We start from the raw sequence: 5824 nt of genomic DNA, 5'->3' as shown, positions 1-5824 counted from the left end.
TCATTCTGGTTAAGAGAGCGACATCTGCAAATGAATACAGAGGTGTCACTGGATGTAAAAAGACTTTGCTTATTGAAGGTGAAGTCATTTATAGATAAGGATGCTTTACCAACCACAGCTCTTCCAATTCTTCTTGTCTCCGGAACTTCCAAGTTGTCTAGACAGGAAATTGTCATTGTTCCTTTTCTTTCTGTGCATGTATACATTGCCCTCTCAGGACTGGACTGTGCCTACCACTGAAACTGGTGATGTTTGAAATGTAAGCTCTTTTGCACGCTATGCGAGACTCCATGGTGGAACTGGGTATTGCGGAAGCTTAAAACATGAATCTGCGTTGTGTATATACAAATTAAATATTTTCTTCAAAGCCGTGGGGAGAATTCTGCTTCTAAAATATTTTCTTTTGTGGCAAGATATTGTTTTCTTTCTCCCAGAGTAGCTTCAGATGGATTTCTAAGTATCTGTAGGTGTATCCTTTTGTGTGTCTAAACAAGTTTGATTCTTGCTACACTTTTCATTCCCCCGAGGAGCACCTCTTCACTCAGGAGCCTACAAAGCTTAGTCCTCAGATCTCTACCCTGTGTTATCATCAGGCTCCTGGAGCTTCTGTTGGAATGACATGGGTCAGAACATTGTGCTCACAGTGCCTTGAACTGTAGATATTGGTTAAGGATTCCATCAAAACACTGGAATCCTGATTTCCATAGGCTGGCTGGCGTAGGCTCTCAGATATATTTTATTTGTCCAACTAAATGTGGTATTACTTTTACATTTACAAATTTGTATATAAGTACTGTGGGAAGAATAATAGCTACTTAACTTGATACTGATCCACAATTTCAGGGGCTTTCAATTTTGTCTTCAAGCCCTTTTCCAAACAGCCTTAAGGGCTTCAAGCTGTAACTGGTATAGGGTTTAGCACTTACCATGCGTCAACACTGAGTTAGCGGCCATACTGGAACTTAATACTCAGTCTACTTTGGTAATTACTCAAAGAAAAGCTGGAAGACTAGAAACAATTTTGGGTAGAAATGCATTAAAAATTTTAATCCATTGAAGCAACACCTACCAAATATTATTGAATTGTGAATTCATAAATATTTTAACATGAGTAGATAAATGAAGATGTGACATTTTAATGAGATATTATTTTATTGATTTATAAAGAAACTGTATTTAAATGATATTTTATTAGTCATTTGTGGAAAACTACAGTTATGTGTTAAGTTACATCTCATGGAAGCTTTACATTTAAACTAAACTGACTTTCTTAAATCTACTACTTTCTCTCTATTGGCAGAATAGACTTCTGTTTCATTTAAGTTTTGTAACTAGTCTTATTATCTCAGTTAGGAAAGGTGGTTTTTTTATTGTGAAATTGGATATAGGAATAAAATGAAATATGGATTTAATAAGCCAGATTTGATTTTGTAAATTTCCCAAAATGTATGATTTTTATAGTCATTGCAAGATAACTTGGAATGGTGATGTAATTTTTACTTTTTGAAGTAAATGTGATTCTGACAATGTAGATTTCAACATTTTAGAATCTAATAGTACCAATTTGGAAATTCATCAAATGCTATAATAAGTTATATTCTTCAGTATAGTTACTGAATATTCTATGAGCAGTTACAATTATTAGTTAACAATAGTTTATATGTGTTGTTTATGTTCATCTTGCTCTTATACTTACTGAATTATAGATGAGAAAATTTATGTCTAAATTAAAAAGTACAATTGATATCCAAGGGCATATTTCTCATTTATCAAGAGAAGTTTCCCTGAAGTATCAGAAGAGATATTAGAAAGTGTGGGAAATTAATCTATATTAAGCAGTTTTAGCTATTTCAAATATTTCAAGGCATTATTAAAACTTATCTCAGAGGAATTATATTTATTGTTGGATTTATTTAGGCAACTCCGAGTAATTCTCTTTTTGCATCAAAATTTAAATATTAATTGTATGATGAATTAAATCTCTGAAACCCTACCAGACTGCAAATTTAGTTTGCTAATAAAATACTGTATTTCATACAAATTTTGAGTTACTTGTTGATTTAATAAATTAGTAGTTTGAAATGTTTTCTATATTTCAACATATATGAGGGCCATACAATCCAGTTTTTCTCTTTTTGATTTAAGCTTCAAATATTTCATGAGGAAACAATCCCATGGTAGGATCGGGAGAGATCACATGACACACTTCCTTTGAGCAAGCTTCCTCCAACACACCCTAACATACTGCATTTTAATTCCCAATGCTTAAAAAGTATTGCACAAAACTTGAAGCCCGTGTGTACATTTCCTTGTAGAAATGTCATTTGAGCCGGGCGGTGGTGGCGCACGCCTTTAATCCCAGCACTCGGGAGGCAGAGGCAGGCGGATCTCTGTGAGTTCGAGGCCAACCTGGGCTACCAAGTGAGTTCCAGGAAAGGCGCAAAGCTACACAGAGAAACCTTGTCTCGAAAAACAAACAAACAAACAAACAAACAAAAAAAAAGAAATGTCATTTGAAAAAAGATCGAAACAGGTGTTCTAGGTGCGAGGAATTTTTTTTTCCCTTTTGTAGTTTACCAGTCGAAGTAGCATTTGGAAATTCTAAATGAGATGACAGTCGTGGAGCGGCCCATGGCGGGGCAATGACCCAGCCTGTCATCTGCTCCTCTGATGAGTCTATGGGAACACTGTATGCCACCAGACGCCGTGTTTGTCTTTCTAATTAGGGAGGAATGGTAAAGTATGGAAAGAGAAAGCTTTCTAGGAATGGATAGACTCACACAGTGTGTAGGGGCTAATCATATAAGTGAACATATAATATATATAAACACCTTCTGAAATAGATATTAGCTGCGTAAAAGATAAAAGCTATGCTACATTTCTTCAAATCCTTTAAACCAACAACAATAGCCTTTAAATACATACATATATGTGTGTGTGAGAATCAGTATGAAAACCCTCTGACATGCCCCTTGTGTTTTTGATGTATTCATAATCTATGTTGTGTAAAGATAAATTGTTTAAAAATCTGCATTACTTCAATTGTTAATGAATGGGAACAAGGTACCTTTTGATAAACAATCTACAGTTACAAGTCATTCACTGACTTCAGGGGTGGGGGAAGCAAGAACAAGCATGTCCTTCCTTTGGTCAACATCGGGGCCGAGAATATGAATATAGTATTTGAAATTTGTCTTCAGTTGTCAATGTGCAGCAACCAATACCTGGAACTGAGGAATTTTATTTCTGATATTTAGGAACTTAAACCACATAGCAAGACACTATGAATTCCAAAATTAAATTTCAAGGCTAGACTTGAGCAACTAAAGTTTTACCTGGAATTCATACCTAAAAGAAAAGTCAGAGAAGCTGCGATCCAAATGGGAAAGAACAGAGGGGTGAGATTCAGGGGCAAATGACTGTTTCACATGGATGGGCAGCTGCGTTTGCTCCCCAGGACTCCAATGCAAAAGAAAACCCATTGTGGAAATGAAAGAGTTTTCTTTTTTTGACTTTTCCTCCCATAATACGTATAGTGTGTGAGGGATTCCAGACTAGATAATGGTTACACAGCTCAGAGTTTGCCTTAGAAGACGAGTCTGTGAGACACTCCCCACGTGGCTGCTATCCTACAACAGATGTGGAACTGCCTTGTGTGCTGTCTTTGCTCTCCTTGCTCATCTGGGAGACCAGCACCAACAGCATTACCTGGGAAATCCTTAGAAATGTTAACTCTTGAGTCCTGGCCTGAAGCTACACTGGAAGTTCTGACTTTAGGGACACTTGCCTCTCTGCTGTCTTTCATCTCAGTGCTTGCTCTTTCATTCTCAGTGTCCTGTGATCCAAGAAACATGGCCATTGCTGGACAGTCTATCAGGGCAGGGGCGTCTCAGACCCCACCTCAGCATTATTGAATTACAATCTGCATTTTAGGAAGAGCGCCAGATGTGCATGCACAGGAAACTTTGAGAAGCTTCTTGTATATGATGAGGTGGAAGGAAAGACAGAACCCACAAGCAAGAAAGCCAAGCCACTAACTGATTAGAATGAACAGGGCAGGTAGCCAAGATCAGCAGGCCCAAGACAATTATCCTTGTGGAGTGGATGAGGTACATTCAAAGCCATCTCTCATCATTTGTAAAGTATCAGCCTCTCCCCCTCTTTATGGACGACTGACTTTTTGAGGACTTTGTACCTCAACAAGATCATATGCTGTAAGGGATGCAGGAACATACAAAGTACTCACATTTTAATAAGGGACATTTTCATTGCCACTTAATAAATTGTTTTTTCCCACCCAAGATTAGGGAAATCACATTAACAAAATTCTGCAAGTTTTGATCAGGCCTATCAAAACAATTTATACAGTTTTATCTGATCACAAAGTCAGTGGAACAGCCCTGATGATTGACACGGCATTGCCGGGGTCGCTTTCATGAGCAGGTGCCTTGCTGCAGTCCCTTTTGAACACTTTGTCATTATGCACGTTCTTAAAGTTGTGTTTTGTTGGATGTGGCTGATTCAGAATATCAGAGGTGTGACTAAGACACTGTCAAAAACAGTCTTTTGTGTCAAGTAATCACATTTTGTCAAGGTAGCTCTTATTATTATTATTATTATTATTGTTGTTGTTGTTGTTTGGGAAACCATGCAGAAACATACCAAGACAAACAAGGTCTAGGAAGATGACTCATTTAGTAAAAGTACCTTTTGTGCAAGCCTGAAAACCTGAGTTCAAATCCCCAGGCCCCATCTAAAAGTGGGATGCCTACATTCCTACAATGTAGATGAAAGATGGAAAAAGGAGAATTCCCTCAAATCAACATGAGACCTGTCTCATATAAGGTAGAAAGTGAGGGACGAAATCTGAGATTGTCTTCTGATCTCCACTTGTGAGTGCCTGCATTAATACACAGTAATGTGTATACACACATTCACACACACACACTCAGACATATATTCTTGTACGTGCTGACACACATATACTCACACACATATACACATATTCTCACATACTCACATACACTCACATTGTCTTACACACCTACACACTACATATATTCTCACAACTCATATCATATGGATATTCACTCATATACACACATACACTTACACATAAATTCTCTCTCTCTCTCTCTCTCTCTCTCTCTCACACACACACACACACACACACACACACACTTACATACTCAAATACCACACACACACATACATATACAGACAAGTCTTTAATAGGTAATCTAAACATTTAGGAGCAGTGAGAACTCATTGGATAAAGGAGCTTGTGTTTAAGCCTCACAACTAAGTGCAGTCCCTGGGGCCCACATAGCAGAAGGAAAGAATAACTCCTCCAAGCTGTCCTCCGACCTCCATCCATGATCCTTTGCTGTGCACACACACGTGACAAAACATATGAAAAATTAGCAGTCTGATGCATTGTTAATAAATTTAATACTGTTTAAAATGTTGTGTGCATAACATAAACATACTACTTAATATAAATGATAATTATTAAAATATAATGCAATTATTAATATTACATGTTAAGTTTACTTTTTGTGTTTTGGTTGAACAATAAGAAGAGGCTTGTCACTGGTCAGCATATGCCTGCTGCTATTCACCGCTGTTGTGGCAGCGATTCCAGGGTATCGAGCATCTATCTCCTAATATCTATTTCTGAATCTAATGTTACTGAGTGACTATGTGCCTAGCTGAGACACCATCATTTACCAACCTCCTAAACTAAATGTGATATTGTCTTAAATTCTGACCAATGAGAAGTGAAAATATTATGCATGAGGCTTGTGGATAGGAGTCAAAAGAG

This window comes from Peromyscus eremicus, chromosome 19 (assembly GCF_949786415.1).
Source record: "Peromyscus eremicus chromosome 19, PerEre_H2_v1, whole genome shotgun sequence".
In the NCBI taxonomy this organism is placed as follows: domain Eukaryota; kingdom Metazoa; phylum Chordata; class Mammalia; order Rodentia; family Cricetidae; genus Peromyscus; species Peromyscus eremicus.
This window is presented reverse-complemented; position numbering follows the sequence as displayed.